Source organism: Coenobita brevimanus, chromosome 100 (assembly GCF_032717465.1).
Source record: "Coenobita brevimanus isolate Jiangsu-jjx chromosome 100, ASM3271746v2, whole genome shotgun sequence".
Classification (NCBI taxonomy): Eukaryota; Metazoa; Arthropoda; class Malacostraca; order Decapoda; family Coenobitidae; genus Coenobita; species Coenobita brevimanus.
In genome coordinates this window covers 5,874,968-5,893,887 of record NC_137053.1, presented here as the reverse complement: position 1 = coordinate 5,893,887, position 18,920 = coordinate 5,874,968, and positions in this window count along the sequence as shown.

The following is an 18,920-nucleotide window of genomic DNA, read 5'->3' as shown; positions in this document are numbered from 1 at the left end:
TCAGACCTCTGCATCAGTTTCGTCCTCTGACATAGTTTGACCTGATGTGTCAGCTTTTCTCTTTAAAATTGTACTTGATCCCCTGACTCGCCCAGAATTTATTTTCATCGCAAATTATTTTTATTTTCCTCCTGACGGTTAAGTTAGGTTAGATCAGGTTAGGTTATCTTCAAGAGCAAAATAAGCATAATTTGCGACGAAAATGCCTTAGAAGAAAAGTGTCTTAGAACTGTCTAAAATACGAGAAGACATTAAATTCCCTTTTTTTTTTTTTCAGAGTTCCTTTACAAATTCTGTTGGCTTTAACAAGTTACTTTTCGGTCAAACTTTACACGTACACCTCATGCGATTTTCGACTTTTCGTTAACACTTTATATTAGATTCGGTCATTTTAAGAATCATTTCTTCTATGACCTTTCTCTTGGAAATTGATAATAAAAGAATTACGCGTGATTTATTTCCGCCAATCACAGACGAGCGTGCGTTGCGTCAGCCAATGAAATTCATCCTCGACGAAGACGAGGATAGCCGACTGATTAAGGTAAGCTTTTTGGTTAAGTTAGATAATTTTGATAGGTTAGGTTTGGTAAGGTGATTTTGATAGATTAGGTTAGTTTAGGTAATTTTGATAGGTTAGGTTAGGTTAATTTTGTTTAGCTATAAAAGGACGTTTCACGTGGTAACATCGTCGTGGAGATGTGTATCGCGACAGCGAAGGCTTTTTCTGGGGGTAATAAGAGGGCTTTGCGCATTCTCCTCCCGAAGATCTTTTAGGAAAATGGGCTGCCTAGGCTTATCATCCCCGAGTGCTTTGCTCGTGATTTACACTCTGTCCCTCGCCAACGGGAGCGTCAGGCTCGACGATCGCAGCCACGATCTGCTGCCCCTCGTCAAACGCCGAGGAAGAGGCTTAGGCTGGAGGCCCCCCTCAACCGAAGGACTGTTTCCAAGGATATCGACTTGGCTCCGGACCCGACCAATGCTACAAATACCACGACCACGGCGGAAGTCCACCATCCGCCAGCAATGTCTGAGGGGGAGCGGGACTCAACTGACACCGCCTCCATGGTCGAGGAAGCGTCGACCGGCTCCTCGACCGAGGAGGAAGTTGGTGTCCCCCCCTCCTCAGACAGAGGAGGGCACCCCATCTCGCCCTCCCATCATCGACCTAAAGGATCGGCTAGACGTAGTCTCCTACAGACACCTCCTGGCTCTCAGCGCTCACACCCGGTCGTACCAGCTCGGAGAAACGACATACACCACTCTTTACGATCTGCTCCGAGCTGCCGACCGGGGTGAGGACATAAGACCTGCGCTGATTGTCAGGGGGGAGGAGGTGCGTCTAGCCGATCTTCGAGCATTTTATCACATGTTTCCACCTCGACTGGCCCCTTAGATCGTCGGTGGTGCACGGTGAGGGAGTGGATCCATTTTGTTCAATTACTCTGGCTGGCCTAATGCCCCACGTTGGTGGCGATGGCCATTAAGCCACAACAAAACAAACAAGTGGTAACAGGTATCCAACCTGAGTGTTTTCTGTTCCTCGTTTATTATCAGTTTCCGAGAGAAATGTCATAGAAGAAAAGAATCTTAGAATGACCGAATCTACTAGAAAATGTTAACGAAAAGTCGAAAATCGCATGAGGTGTACTTGTTAAAATTGACCTACTTTTCTTTGTAACGGGGAGGAGCGATCGTACTGAGTAAGGTCCAGTGAGTAAGAATTAAGGTATCCATGCATTCTTTCATCCTTATTGTAGACCTGTCCGTACTTTATAATTTGGTAGGTAAGATAAGTATCTTGCGTAACACCAAGGGGGAAGTAAATGTTACTATCTTTAGATGATGCAATGGCCGCTTATCCTCGGCTCGAAATCGTTCTGTAGCAAAAGTGCTTCGACTTGAGATCGCTAACTCACCTTGCATGACTTCTGTTTTGCATAAACAGTGAATTAAGCAGTGGTCACACAGGAATATTTTCAAATGATATTAATCCGAAGGGCAATAGCAAGAGCAATGAAATCTTAAAAGGTGGTCACACACATAGTCACACTCAGGTTATTTAGTGATCTGAAACAAAGAACTTTTGCTATTTTGGCATGTTTTTACGTTGAAGTTAGATTACTTATTAGCAGTTAGAGTAAATACATTTTTTTTTTACTGAATTTCAGATAATGGAGTTTGTATGAAACTGTTTGGTAATAAAAAATATCATATTTTGCAGTTAAAAGTGCCTATTCGGTCATTCCTATGCCGATTCTGTAACTGACTGAATCAAATACTGGATTACTAGCGCCAAGTATCATAGACCATGTGGCACTGATTCAGAGCAAATAAATGCCTAGCAATAGAACAAGAACGGGAAAGGAGAAAATGAGAATGACAAAGTCCATGTAGACTGTCGGCGTTGTTAGATACTGCGTTGGCAAAGACAGTGATGATAGAGTCGTCGTTAATCGATAGGACACTGGCAGAGTCGGCGTTGATGGATAAAGGCATTGGCAGAGTCGGCACTGACAGTGTCCGCATCAATAGAGTCGACGTTGACAGTCAACGCTGATAGAGTCGGCGTTGACAGAATCAAGGTCATTTATCACCATCCTCATCCTCTCCCTGTCTAGGGGTGGGGTGAGTTTGAGCCCAGAAAACAAAGAAAGAGAAATATATGAGGGAGAATTTCAACAGCATGTCGAAAGAAATTGGCCAGGCACTCATTAACACGACATTCAGAAACCTAACCATGTGCATATAGTTTGGGGAATTCTAAGTATATAAGTACGTCAGTTGATAGTCTAGTGGTTAGAACGAACCAGTTGGAGTGGTGGCATTGCATAGCGTCAGTCCCCAAGAGGTAATTGGTGGTATGTTGATCATGTAAAGTCATCAAGGGGAGTAAGTTTGTTATCTACCCTCAAATGTACTAGACTATGGTAGCTTAGCACTGGGCCTCAACATCGCAAGGGAAGCAAAGGGACTGACCGTTCTGTTTCTAATTATTTTCCATTTACACGCGAAGAACATCATGGTAGCGTGCCTGGCGTGACAGTAGGGACATGTTGATCCTTGCCGAGGTATGAGGTACAGCACCACCACAACCGAGTACAAGGTGGACGACATTGATAAGGAACAGATGTAGCGACAACGAGTATATCCAGGTGCGGACTAGAAATACAGTACCGCAGTACCGTACTTGGGTCCTGACGTTAACTTTGCATGGAGGCCCATTTACATTCATATGTTAATAAGCTATTGCTATGTCAACGTAACAAAGCACAAAAGAAATTGTTCCCGTTGTGTCTTTTAGTTATTGAAACCTGATGCAAAGTATACTGATACCATAGTATTTTTTATTGATTTAGCTACACTAAATAATAATATTTATTTACTGGGGACCCCCACAAGCTCGGGGCCTGAGGCTTCAGCCTCATTAGCCTGAATATAAATCCACCTTGGGTATATCTACTCCCATGAGGGCCAACCAGGAACTCAGTCCTAAAGCGCTATACCTTAAATGCTCCTCGAGTAGTACAGTTGACACTGTAGCTTGATATCTCTCAGACTTGACCCCAATAACCCCCTCGTCAACCCATTGATTAGTTCTTTGTTTATAGTTTTGATGGATGTCTCTCCAACTGGGACATTCTAACCAATAACCCCATAGGCTGTGTCCGGTGCCATATCAAGGCTAATATAAAAAAGATTTTGTTTAATTGAGAAAAATTCTCCCAGTCAAACCTTATAAATTAAAAAATCATATTACCATGATCACCATACTGGTGGTTTGGTAATTTGGGAGTGGTCGTATACCTAAGTATGAGCTAAGACCATGAAATTCGGACTGAAATTGGTCTTTCTTTCGCCTATATGTCATTTGATTTGCCGTAATACATGTTATTGATTTATTTTATTTTAAACCCTAAGTGATTATGTTGTATTCCCATACAGCATCCTTTTACGAAGGTGTCACTCATTACCCATTTCCCAACCAAGGCCGCCCAAGAGTACAAGACGTTGCTTGCAGACCTCACTTACCCTGGTGGATACCCCCTCCACTGATGGTTGCCTAGCACTGCGTCATTCGGATCAAAGAGGAGGGCAAGGGAAAAATAAATGAGACATCGACACTTACTGCACTCTGCTCCAGCCACCTTGTGAGCTACGTCCCTCAACCAACATCCCAGATCCGTGACAGGACACTGCAAAGCTTGAGAAAAAATATAAACTTACTATGTGACAGGTCACCACATTTTCCATCCACCATCCAATTGTATTAGGGGCGTCAGGGCATGGTTAGCAAACTAATTCCAAACGTTTAAGGCGAGGGTGACCAGCCTTATTCATCCATGAGGAGTTTATGTGAACAGCAAACCCCAACTACCACTTGGATGTAAACCCTTGAGGGCCATTAGATCACCAGCCGTCGTTTGATTTTATGGTTACCATCCATCGTAGTAAATGGTTCTCTGGGTTACAGTAAACTGTTTGGCTTGTCACTCAGTATAGAGTCACCTGAAGGCAACACTACATTCAGCAAGTGGATGATGGATACCCCCACCTACTATTAGCATTTTATCAATAGGAAGAAAGTTACCATTGCCAATCTGAAGCGACTGTTAGGAGAAGGTATGAACCTACGAACAAGTAGACTGGCATGGACTTTAGGGACCACAGTGTTAACATCTTTATGAGCCGAAAGGAACATTTTATGTTTTATTTTTGCTACCTCCACACAATTCCATTTTACTGTGGGGAGATTGTTAAAACTGTAGGGGTTAGAGATACTTCAAAGACCTCTTCACGGCAAGAGACATTTCATGAGTTGAAAACAATTGTCTGGAAGTGCAGGATACCTCTGATTAAATTCGTGTAGGTATAGCAATGACTCGCCCACTCGCACGCAGTGAGCACGTTCTAACACACGGCCGGAATCCCACTCTGCCTGTCTTTACTGGCTCTGAATTTGTGTCACCCTGTTCTGTACCAGTCGGCCATGATGACTCCCATTCCTGCAGTACGGCCTAGGAGAGTGCTGCCACTACAACAGATCTGTGAGACCGTACAAAGAACGGGTGCTCACTGAAACAACTTGAGGATCATCCAACACTATGAACTTTCAGAATCTACATTGCCTGTCCGGTAGACTACTCTGTTATTTGTTTAATACTCCACTGTATTGTGTTTTAAGCCAATTGTATGCACAGTGTTCAAACAAAAGGAAAAAAAAATGTGCTTGGGCACGTTTGGGGTATGCCAGTACGCAAGGACGAGATGTTTGAGCTGGTTTGGGATATTTTTGGGTTAACTCTCATATCTGTAAACTTTGCCTGTATTTGTTTGGATAAGGGAGAGAATACTGTGTGTGTGTGTGTGTGTGTGTGTGTGTGTGTGTGTGTGTGTGTGTGTGTGTGTGTGTGTGTGTGTGTGTGTGTGTGTGTGTGTGTGTGTGTGTGTGTGTGTGTGTGTGTGTGTGTGTGTGTGTGTACAGGGTGGTCCAGGATTTCCTGCAATACCTTGAGGTGATTCTAGGGCTAATTTTGAGTAAAATATGCCATATCAACACGGATTCAGTTCTCAGCTGTTACAAAGGTACAATTACTGATGACCTTATGGGCGAAACTGATCTCCCTCATAATGAACCCAAAAGATCATCAGCTCCCTCTTAATTAGCCCGTAAAATCATCAGTAGTTGTGACTCCATTACGGCGGAGGCTTGGACCCATGTTGATAAAGCATTTTAAATCAAAATGGGCCATAAAAATATCTTCTGAAACAGTGTCCCCCTGGGGAGGTGGTGGGGGGGGAGAAAGAAAACTTCCCCAGTACCCTTGCTCGTCGTAAGAGGCGATTAAAAGGGGCCTTCTTGTCTCCCATCTTTCTCTCTTTACTGTCCTCTTCTTTTTTTCTGTCCTACCTTTCTTCTTCATTTTTCTGTGTTCCTTGCAGTTTTTATTTTCCCTCTACTCCTACTAGGTTAGACATTTGGTTTCATGATGTGAATAGTGTTAAGACTTCCCATTGGCGTTCCATATCCTTCGCCTAATCTAAATTCCCCTTTTTAGTTTCTAATAATTCTCTACCGTGTCCTTCCTACTCCTTAATATACTTTTAAATCATAACATAGAGCCATATGATATTTGCCAGCTGGCACTTGGATTTCATTCCTCACTCCCTCTGAAGTTAGTACATTAAGTCCCGGAACATCGTCTGTGTGTGTGTGTGTGTGTGTGTGTGTGTGTGTGTGTGTGTAGAGGCTGTGCTGACAATATATAAACAACACAGAGCTTTGATGACTGCAGAGTTAAGCTGAATTATTCAAATATTTTCGTAATGGTTGTGATTTATAGAGACTGAATCAGGTTTTTATTGTTATTGATCATTGTGTCAAAGTTCTACAATCTGCATTATTCAAAAGGATTTTATCTTGATATAATCTCTTCAGATAATGGGAGTTTCCTTTAGATTAATTAATTTATCGCATTTTCATATAACAATCATACGGATTTCTAAGGCCCTTTTTCAGTTTGTCTGTCACCACTTTATTACAGCAATGAAGGAACGCGTACAAAACATAATACAGGAAGTTAGCTTTCCGAGATGAGAGCTACTTGAGATACAAACATACAAGGCAAAATCCACCTTTCACCAAACCCTAAGAGCATGGCGTCTCACTTGCCTCTAAAACAGTAAAAAAGCTAACAAAGGTATTTCAGAATATTATAACTTCTTGAAATCAAATTATAGTAATACCATGGATTTCACGGTCATGAATAAACACTGGTTTCGACCCTGACTCCTTCAAATGAGAGAGAATTTACACCACAATAGTCTTGTGTGACCATATTTATGAATCAGTCAGGAGTGAATCAAATGAGAAGTTGTATGCCAAGATGAAGGCGTAGACAAAGAAATGACAACAAACATGTGCAAGGCAGAGGGCTAGAATTACGCTAAGAGAGAGATGGTACAAAAAAAAAAAAAAAAAAAAACGAGTTCCTTACCTTTGCCACATGTTACTATAAAGAACACAAACTCATGTGAAAGTAACCAAATTGAAATCCTCATGTACTCACCTATTTGTATTCTAACAGGACTGAGTCAAGCTTGTAATTTCCCGTCTTCTTTCCATGTTATATAATTTTTTAAACTTACAAATATTTCTAGCACACACAACCTCTTCCGGTAGGCGATTCCATGTGTTTAAAGATCTCACTGGAAAACTGTGCTTCTTCACATCCTTATCTCCTCTTATCTTTTGTAATTTTCGGCTGTGACCTCTTGATGGTATAATCACTGGTATTACATAGGTATCCTTGTCAGTTTAATCCATATTCGTTACGTAATTATTAAGCCTTATCATACCTCCTCTTAATCTTCATTCCTACAGTGACAGCAAATCTAGTCTTTTTAGTCTTTCATTATAACTCAAGTCTTTAATGCTTGGGACCCATTTCGTTACTGATTTTTGCTATTTCTCAGTTTTATTTATCTGTTTATTTTCTTTTATAGGGTAGCCCAACAACTGTCCATTATTCAAGAGTTAACGTGATATGTTTTAATTATTTTCTTTATCACGTCCTCTTCTATATCACACACACACACACACACACACACACACACACACACACACACACACACACACACACACACACACACACACATTTTTCAAGGCTTTTACATTACATAAAATTCCTGTTAACCTCAAAACCTAACACGACTACATTCTTAAGGTAGATGAGAGCGAGCGAGAGAAAGAAAAAAATAGTGTGCGTGCCTCTTAGTACACGCCCTCTTAAGTGATGGTATCTGACCCACCCTAATTGGCAGATACAGAGAGATTCAGCACGTTTGTGGTGGTGGAAGTGTGTGTGTGTGTGTGTGTGTGTGTGTGTGTGTGAAGGCAACAGTGTTTAAAATAAAATGCATAACCTCACGCCCTTTCGTCTAAACATAAAAGTCGTGAAGGCAGAGGAAGCACCGAACGAAGACGATGAGGGCAAAAGGTGAGATGAAATGGATGTTGCAACCTCATCTCTCTACGTGAAGCATCCGTCTCAGTGTCCCTCATCTCACTCCCCAGCCTCATTACTAGATCAACTCATTACCCAGGCTTAATTAGCTGCACATGATCACCAAACTTTTCAACACGCTTCTTACAGATTTCGCAAGACGCTCATCGTACTCAAAAAGACTTGGTAGACGGAGATCAGAAATGGGAGTTGTATAAACACTTGTCAACCAGTCTAATGATGTCTCTTTATATACGTGTAGAGAATCAGATTGATCACTGTGCGACAAACGTCTGGTATTAATATGTAATTTTAAGGTACATATCTAAGCTTTGTAATGGCTTGGTGCTGCATCATTATTCTGGTGCTGGAGAGGGACGCCTTCACGTGGTGGCACCGATATGACCAGGCGAAGGAGCTGTTCTATTATAGAATCGCCCCTGATTCCCTCTCTATCAGCAAAAGAATGGTGGTGGACTGCGAAAGAAGATGAGTTCTAGCCTGCAGTCCACTGTGTTCACTTTCAGATAAGCCTGGGGTTGCAGCTACTACTACTACTGCTATTACAACTACGATTACCACTACTACTACTACTATTACTGTTGCTGCTGCTGCTACTACTGCATCATTAGCCTCTTCAATCCGGGGCATCCTTAGCATTTTGCCCTTGCTACCATCGGGCAGTTTTACTCAGCTTAGGAGAGACCTTTTAAGCTGGAAAGGTTAATATTACAGCCTACATTTAGTCCGTCGGTACCGTAGATCTCTGTTCAGCTGAATATTACCGTCAATAGATAGCTAAAACTGAATGGAAATACATCACCTTTCTGACGGGGTTAAAGACCTTCTCACATTTTTCAAACTTGCACATTAAAGCGTCTAGCGTTTACCTCTTCATGTTCCCGATGCACCACAAGACAGTTTCGTCGTCAACCTACCAGTATAAACTCCAAAGCTTGTTATGCCTTGCTTTGAAGTGCGAGTGAATTAATGTTTTTTCAAAGACTAATGTGAAATATAAACACTCGAAAGATAATACAATAAACTGATTTAGTCGCATTCATTGAATTCTTTTGTCTCATTTAGTGCTTTTCACTAAAACGTTTATAAATTTCCTTATTCAAGTTCCCTGATTTACTCTGTATTTTATGTAGACTGCTTGGCTCTTTGCTGGTTACCGATTATCAACAGTGGGATGAGTTTCACCGCATTTACTTTTATTAGTTTCAAAGTCTTGTGTTCTATACGCCTTCATGTGGATTCATAGGCTTTTCATATTCCATCCTCTAATATGCGTCTTGGTTTTATCCTTATTCCTCTCACAATAAATCTGTCCACATTTTGTTATCCTGTTTTTCATCAATCGTTCTCTCTCTCTCTCTCTCTCTCTCTCTCTCTCTCTCTCTCTCTCTCTCTCACCCCGGGACGTCACACAGCAGTCGTCTGGCAGGAGGGGCCGCCCGTTTATCTCTGACACTAATGAGGGCTTTTTATCGACGTCTCAGCTTCCTCAAGGCGACAGATGCACCCTTTTCTTAATTCACGTGACGGCATAGTTGGCTGGATCTATAATGTGGAGGGCAGGGAAGTGGAGGAGGTGGTGGATGGAGTAGAAAGTGGAGGAGGTGGTGGATGGAGTGGGAGGTGGAGGAAGAGGAGGTGAAGAGTACGTGGGAGAAGACTAGTAAAAGGAGGAGGTGATGGAGGTGGAGGAGGTGGTGGATGGAGTGTGAGGTGGAGGAAGAAGAGGTGAAGGTTCCATGGGAGAAGAATGGTAAGAGGAGGAGGTGATGGAGGTGGTGATGGATGGATGAGGGAAAAGGGGTGGTGGATGAAGGAGTGAATCTGAAGGAGAAAGACAAGGTGCAAAGTAGAAGGAGGAAGAAGAGAAGATGAAGGAGTGAAGTGGAAAGAAGAGGGGGAGGAGGTGGTGAAGAGAGAAGCGAGGAGGAAAGAGAAAGAAGAGAAAGACGGAAAGGAGGTGGTGAAAGGAGAAGGAAGAGGAGGAGGAGAGAGGAAGGAGGAATAGAAAAGAAGTGGAAGAAGGAGGAAGACAAGCGAAATGAAAGGAGGAGGAAGAGACGCGAAGTGGAAGGAGGTGAAAGAGAACCGAAGTGGAAGAAGGAGAATGTGGAGGAAAGGGGGAGGAGAAGGAAGAGGTGGAGGTGGAAGAGGAGGAGGAAGAGGAGATGAGGAGCGAAGTGGAAGAAGAAGTTAAGTCGAAGGAGGGGGAGACGAAGGAAAGAGTCGATGGACAAGGAGAAGTGTGGTGAGCAAGTGTAGGAGTGTAAGTAGGTGTATGACGAGGTGATGGTGATGGTGGTGGTGGTGGGGTAAGTGTGGTGCTGATGGTGGTGTGGCAAATGTGGTGGTTTGACGTAATGAGGTGGGACGCGGGATGGGGGCGAGTGGGTTTGGATTCTTCTGTAAATGGACGCGTGACACATCGTATACGGTTGGGGGACGAGTTAACTTGGACATGCTGTAATATTTAGGCACTTATTTTTGGCTCTGGTAAGTGGATCCTCTCTCTCTCTCTCTCTCTCTCTCTCTCTCTCTCTCTCTCTCTCTCTCTCTCTCTCTCATTATTCCCTGTCTGTCTGTCTGTTTCTCTCCTCCCTTCCTTTCTCTGTTTGCACGTTTATCTGTTTGTCTGTTTGTTTATTTGCTTGATTTCCTGTCTATGTATCTGTCTGTCTGTTTGCTTGTCAGTCTGTCTATCTATCTCTGTCTGTTTGTTGGTCTGTCTGCTTGTGTGTGTTTGCCTGCCTGTCTGCCTGCCTACCTGTCCATTATGTCTGTCTGTTTATTTGTTTATATGTCTATGTCTGTTTATGTGTACGTTTGTCTGTCTGTCTATGAGTTTCTCTCTCTCTCTCTCTCTCTCTCTCTCTCTCTCTCTCTCTCTTCTTCTTCTTCTTCTTCTTCTTCTTCTTCTTCTTTTTCTTCTTCTTCTTCTCCCTCTCCCCCCTCTCCCTCCCAAGCAACCCCACCATCGATCCCAGCGTAACAAAAAAAAAAAAAAAAAAAAAAAAAAAAGAGAAAGAAAGAAAGAAAGAAAAAAGAATCCAGGAAAATCAGACGCCTTGCTCTCTCCTCTCGGTCCTAAATCTGAGGCAGGCAGTGACGACCTGGGGAGAACGCCTGGGACCTTTAACGTACTTTACAACCTCAGGGGCAGCCATGGTGGTCATTCTTCTCTATCACGGCGCTACACTCACTCCCTCTACTGCCTCCACCCCTCCCTACCCTTCTCATACCCCTTCCCCCATCTCCTTACACCTCCAGTACCCCTTAGCACCCCTCCTCCACATCTGACATCTCTTCTCACAGCCCTTCTCACTTTCTCTGCTTTCCCTGCCCCTTCCCTTCTCACACACCTCCTCCATCCCCTTACTCCTCCCCCACCCCCTTCTCTCTCCTCCCCATATCTTTATTCCTCACATCTCTTCTCACATTCCTTCTCACCTCTCTTCTCTCTCCTCCCCTCCTCCCCTCCCTCCTCACATCCTTCCCTGACACATTCTCTATTCTCCTGCTTCTCTCCTTGATGTCACTCTCGTCCTTTCTGTTCACTTTCCGTTCTCTCTCGGGGTACTACATCCCCTCTTCCCCACTCCATATCTCCTCCCCACTCCATACCTCCTCCCCACTCCCTACCTCCTCCCCACTCCCTATCTCCTCCACATCCCTACTCACCACTCCCATTCCCACTCTCACCCATAACCATCCTGTCCATTCTCAGGGCCACTTTCCTCACCCCTCATCTTACAGCCATACACTTTCCTTCCACCAATTTTACCTTTTCCTCTGTTCATCGCTCCACCCAACTATCTCCTCTCCACATCACACCATCTCTATGTACGCCTCAGACACCTCTCCCTTCCCCTTCTCCACCATCACCACTAAATCACTCCACCCCCATTTTTTCTCATTACTCCACTTTTATCACGTCTACTCACCCCTATCACCCTTTGCCTTACCCTTTTCCATTTTTCCCGAGACTCACTCTACTGCCTGCCACCCTCTACCCATATACCTTAGCCTAATTTAATAGAACCAAACCTTACCTAAGCTAATGTAACCTAACATAATCTAGCCTAACCTAACCTAACCCTTCTTCCCCATACCGCCTCACCAACACCTTCTCTTCTGCCGACCACGTCACCATACGTATAAATAGCTACCACTCCACTAATCTCGTTCTTGCCAGACAACACACACACACACACACACACACACACACACACACACACACACACACACACACACACACACACACACACACACACACACACACACACACACACACACACACACACACACACACACACACCGCTCGCTGGTGCAGTGGTAACGTTCTCGCTTGCCAACTGGTGGACGGGAGTTCGCGCCTCGCTCAGGTTGCGAAAAGTTTCGCTGACGAAGTGGGTGGTTACTGTCCCCCTTGAGCAAGGGGACGGGTGTGTGCGTGTGTGAAGGTCACAGCCTTGCCCTTAGATCGGACTATATGAGTCTCAGCTCCCTTCCGGGAGGGTAAAAGCTGACGATCACAACCATCAAGTGATCCTGACCGACCCTGTGAATTACACACACACACACACACACACACACACACACTGGCCTCTTTAAGTACCTGCTTTTATATTTTTTATAAACTTCAGCACGATGACTTTTTCTGTTTATTTCTCATCTCCCCAACTGTGGGTAGATTATCAGGGGTTGGGGAGAGGGAGAGGGGATTCTGGGAGATGAACACACACACACACACACACACACACACACACACACACACACACACATGAACACTTAGTATAGGAAAGATGAGAGTAAGGGCTGAGAAGAAGGCAAAGTGAAGCAAAGAGGAGGGAAATTAAGTGTCAGAAAAGGGAGGGAAAGTGAAGAGAAGGAGGAGTCAGACAGAAAAGAAAGGAGGGAGAGAAGAGGTAGGGAAAGGTGTGTGACTGATTAAAAAAAAAACGTAAAGAGAAAAGGAAGAGGAGAAGAGTGAAGAGGAGGGAGGGAGAGGGGGGAAGGGGGAGTGAGTGGCAGAGAAAAGAGGAGAGTGTGAAGAGGAAGAAAAGGGGAAGACTGTAGAGATAGTGGAGGGAAAGAGTGAGAAGCTGAGAAGAAAGTTTTGAGTGAAGAGAGTGTGGGCAGCGAGTGAAAGAAAAAAGAACGGGAAAGGAAAGAGTAAGTGAAGGAGAGAAGAGGCATTAAGGAGTAGGGGTTGAGGGTAAAGAGTAGGAGTAAAGAGTAAAGAGTAGGGGTTGAGAGTAAAGAGTAGGGGTTAAGAGAGCAGGGGTTGAGAGTAAAGAGCAGGTGAGGTGAGAGCAGACAGGTGAGGCGTCAGGGGAGCATGGACATCAAGACAGACGGCGCCTCCTTCAGGTTAGGTTTCCTCCAAATCTTGTACTGGCAGGGTGGAGGGGGTAGGAATGGAGGATGGCTGGGAGTGTGGATAGGGGAGCGTAAAGGTGAGGGAACTAGTGGAGAAGGAAGATGGAGGGAGTGGGTGAGGGAGAAAATAGGTAGAGGAAGAAAGGGAGAAAATAGGCGGCGAAGGAAGATGGAAGGGTAAAGTGGAGAGAGGTAGTAGGGATGAGGAGATGGATGGAACAGATAAAGAATGGAGACAGGGAGGATAGACAGAGGTAGGTGATAGGTTTTGTGGAGATGATGGGATATATATATATATATATATATATATATATATATATATATATATATATATATATATATATATATATATATATATATATTTATTTATTTATTTATTTATGGTGAAGCATCATTCAGTGAGAGACAGAACCCAGGTCATATTTCTGTTAACCCCTTCAGTTCCATGAAGCAAATATTCACATACCCTATGCTCTATTGTCTTTAACATGACGTAAAATTGCCATCTCAGGATTTTCAGTGTAGTGCTGTAAAAAAGATTAACACAAGAATTCGATGCTAGTCACGCAGACACGCCGTGGAAAGGATGTAGAGCTATGGCAATGTCTTTTCTGCCTCTGAGCTACTGGAAATAAGCTCCAAAAGGACGAAAATCTCCACCTAGTTAATATATATGATTATACAGACGATTTCATTCAGCTTGGGGAGACTTCAAATTGGAGAGGTTTTAGTCTACATAAAGCCCATCAATAGCAGACGGTTTTCCTAAGATGAATAGAATCGTCCAAGGGTAACAGGAATATGTAGTAGTAGTTGTTGTGTCCTCAGGTTCATCTGAAATGTGAACCTTGTGAACTGCAGGCTTTAGTGGATCTCCTTCAGTACACCATTCTCTTGTGGGGGGACTGGAAAGTAGCTGAGGGACGCTTGTATAACCAGGCAGTTGAGCGACCTGGTTATGTTAATGCCACCACATGAAGGCGTCCCTCTCCATCACCTAAAAGGGATATAACATAGAAATACGTCATCAGAGTGAAGTGGCTGATGTCTTTATTCCGATTTTTCTATTCCTTCAGTCCGACTTTATATTTCTTTAATCCGATTTTTGTATTCCTTCATTCCGACATTATATTTCTTTAATCCGAAATTTATATTTCGTCAATCAGACTATATTTCTTTAATCCTAATTTTATATTCCTTCACTCCGACTTTATATTTCTTTAATCCGATTTTTCTATTCCTTCAATCCGACTTTATATGCCTTCAGTTCGGCTTTATAATTCTTTAATCCTATTTTTATATTCATTCAATCAGATTTTTATATTTCGTTCTTGTTGCCACCACCCCATTTTCTTCAACTGAGGACAGACCGTCAGTATTGAAGAAGTTGAAAAATATTGTCTCACTCTTTCAGTTCGTTAAGTCTCTTCAGAGGTGAATAAAATCGTTTGGTGGTGACTGTAATAGATTATGGTATTGGAGAAGAACGCCTTCATGTGGTGGTGGCACTGATATAGCCAGGGAGATCAACTACCGAGCTATAAAATCGCTTCTCAGTAATTTCAACATCTCCATAAACGAGGATGGTGGACTGCAGGAAGAGAGGAAGTTAAGCCTGCAGTCTGGGTTTACATTTAGAAAAGCTTGGGGTAGCAACTAATACAACTATTAGTAACAGAACACACAATATGCCATTACAGTGATTTTTTTTTTAATGCAGGGAAGAAGGAACCTAAGGCCAGGAGCCAGCAAACCGTTCCTTCCAAGAAAAAAAAAAAAAAATAAAAGAGAGCCAAATTCAAGATCCATTCATTTCGAGATGCCTGGACACACTACGTTTGAAAGACCGGACATCATAGGAAGTAGGATATGCAGACAGAGGGAGACAGTTCCAGAGCTGACCTGTTGCATAAATGAAGGACTAGGAGTAACGGTTAACTCTTGCATTAGAGGGTTGGACAGAAAGGGGAGGAGAGTTTGTTGCCAGACGGGTGCTATGCGCCCGTCGTAGAGGTGGGGGGATGCAAGCAGACAGTTCAGAGGAACAGTGACCATTGAAGTAGCAATAGTAAAGAGCTAAAGAGGCAACAGTGCGGCGACGAGACAGAGGTTTGAAGGGAGCCAGTAGGAGTGGTTCCAAAAATCCGCCTCATTGTATTCTGGTCAAGAAATTCCAAAAGTGATTAGATTTTTAATACTCAGGCTTCCGTGACTCACCCTCAGCTGAATAAAATTGTCTGGATTTAGCTGGAATAGAATACTAGAGTTATCCCGACCATGAGGGAGTTAATGGTGACAGTATTCACACTCCCAGGCTCGTATAATTCACTCAGCTGAATACAATCGTCTGGCGTCACGACCACGAGAGGGTTCACGGAGGCGTGTTCCATCATTAACCACTTCATCTCGACGACATATTCTTTACTTTTCTCTGCTTCCTGATTAATATACTGAGCTTAGTAAAGAACACTCGTACTGAAGGGGTTAACGATGGCCTCTCTAAACCATGGCCTCTTTAACCCTTCCAGTTCGTACTGTCTGTCGCAAGGTAGATAAAATCGTCTGGAAGAAAAAAGATTAAGGATCCGAAGTAGTTGTTAGGTAAAGAAAGCCCTCGACAACTGTTTACTCTTATCACAGATCGTTTAGTGTCGCGTAATTTGTCGGTCTGTTATTGACTCTGATTTGGTTGTGGAGTTAATGACAGGTGTATGAGAGAAGACAAATATATGTTCAGGAAATGTTTCACGTAGCTAAAACTGAAGAGATTGTAACATATGGCCCCTTGATGATGAGGATGAGGATGATGATGAAAATATTAGGATGCCAACCTAATTACAGTGAAGTGAAACACTATACTTTGCTGTAATATCCGTTCCTTTGCTTGTTGTTTTTACACCCGTGATTCGCGAAGCTAGTGCGGGTGTGTGTGTGTGTGTGTGTGTGTGTGTGTGTGTGTGTGTGTGTGTGTGTGTGTGTGAACAAAATTATCAAACAGTATTTATCCGATTTTAACTTAATATGGAGGGGTAAAGAGGCAGGCTGGGGGTTGACCCATCGTTTCTGAGAACAATAGGTCAAAGGTCAAAATCTTAAGGGTAGATAAAAGTTTGAACTAGTAAGATAACATAAACGGATTTTTACTTGATTTAAACCAAACTTTGTGGAAGAGCTGAAAGTAATACAAGAACAAAGGGGTTCAATTTGAGAACAATAAGTGAAGGGTCAAGGTCACAGGATAAGGTCAAAGTTCTAATCCTGTGTCTGTGCTTGAACAAATGAACTAAAACAGTTTTGATGTGCTTTGGATCAAACTTGGTACAAGGGTTGATGATAGTTCTAGGAGCTGATCGATTGCTTTTGAGAACAATTGGTCAAAGGTGAAGGTCACATGGCAAAGTCAACTTAATCGGTTTTTATCGGATCTCAGACGAACTTTGTGGAAGGATGTGCTTCTGAGAACCAGTCAGTCGACGGTCACTATCAAAGAGATGGGTCAAAAGTCAAGTTTACAGTGCAAGGTCAGCTGAAACAGTACTGACTTAGCTTGGACCAAATTTGGTGGAAGTGATACGTGTCAGGCATGAATAAAACTATTTGCTTTTGATAGCAATCTACTGAAGGCCAACATAAACTGAGCTAAGTCAAATGTTCGGCCCTTAGACCAATTGGTGGGAGAGGGTGTTGCCTTCTTTCAATGTCTCTTATTTTGTTATTGAAATTATTATGCAGACCTCACCCATCTTTAGAGGAGGAAAAGTTTCATGATGATGATGTGAAACAATACATCTGCTCTTAATATCTGTCCAGGATGAGAAACCCAGTGATGCAGTGGCGCAAAGATAATCCTGTGTAGCCGGCCAGAGTGGGGGTGGTCAGCCAGGGTAGTCGTGGTGGTGATGGTGGTGGTCGTAGTGGTGGTGTTAGTGGTTGTTGTGGTGGTGGTGGTTGTGGTGGTGGTAATGGCAGTGGTAATGGTGGCAGTCGTAGTGTTAGGAGTCGTTGTGGTTATGGTGGTGGTGGTGGTGGGGGTAGTAGCGGTAATCGTAGTGGTTACGATGGTGGTGGTCGTAGTTGTAGTGGTTATGGTGGTAGTGATGGTGATGGTGGTATTAGTAATGGTTATGTAGTGGTTGTGGTGGTGGCAGTGATGGTGATAACTGTAGCTGTAATGGTAGTTGTATAGTTATATTCAAAGTTGTAGTGGTGATGGTAGTGGTGGTGGTAGTGGCAGTGATAGCTATAGTAGTAAAGGTTGTGGTGACTACGTTTGCATCTAGAAGTACAGTATTTATCCAGTACTTATGCGTTTGATGGTGTCATTAACGATTTTGGTAAGCTGAGACGATTTTGGTCAGCTGAGACGATTTTGGTCGGCTGAGAAAAATCCTGTCAATCAGAGGATAGAATTTAGCCAGAGTAATACTTTCGCTGCTGGTTGGTGCATATTTTAAAGGCTAACTTAAGACGATTTTATTCAGCTGAGAGAGAAATCCAAGGAGTCAGAGGGTTAAGGAGGCCTCTTGGAAGTTATGCTTATGGTTAGAATACTTAGCCCAGAGTCAATATTCAGAAGAGCTTATAATTAACTCTCCTTTTGTACTTTGCCAGGCGATTTGTCGTGTGTTGCGGGGACGGCTTGGTCAGCGTTATCAATGTCTAAGCTGGATCTCACACCTGCCTCACCCACGCTCTACCTCACCCCACATCCTGCCTCACTCACACCCTGCTTCACCCCACATCCTGCCTCACTCACCCTTTGCCTCACCGCACATCCTGCCTCACTCACACCGTGCTTCACCCCACACCCTGCCTCACTCACACTCTGCCTCACCCCACACCCTGCCTCACTCACACCCTGCCTCACCCCACACCCTGCCTCACTCACACCATGCCTCACCCCACACCCTGCCTCACTCACACGCTGCCTCATCCTATTCCCACTGGCACACCCACTCCCACAGCAGCAGACTAAGCCGCCCTCTCAACACATAAGATACCGCAGGGCGAGTTTCTAGTGGAGCGCTATTTATGAACCACCCTGTATAGTCCTACTTGAAATCTTATGTGGAGGAATTGATAGTTTTTTTTTGGGGGGGGTGAGGTCGAGGGGATTGTAGTGGTGATCATACTCGAAGTCTTTGGTGGATTTGGTGTCAAGGATTAAAGTTTAAAACGAGGAAGGGAAAGTTAGTCTCTCTCTCTCTCTCTCTCTCTCTCTCTCTCTCTCTCTCTCTCTTCTTCTTCTTCTTCTTCTTCTTCTCCTTTTTCTTCTTCTTCTTCTTCTCCTCCTCCTCCTCCTCCTCCTCCTCCTCCTCCTCCTCCTCCTTTTCTTCATCTTCCTGTTGTTATTTTTATTGTTGTTGTTGGTGGTGTTTATTATTATTATTATTATTATTATTATTATTATCATTATTGTTATTATTATTATTATTATCATTATTGTTGTTATTATTATTATTATTATTATTATTATTGTTATTATTATTATTACCGTTATCATTGTTGCTATTG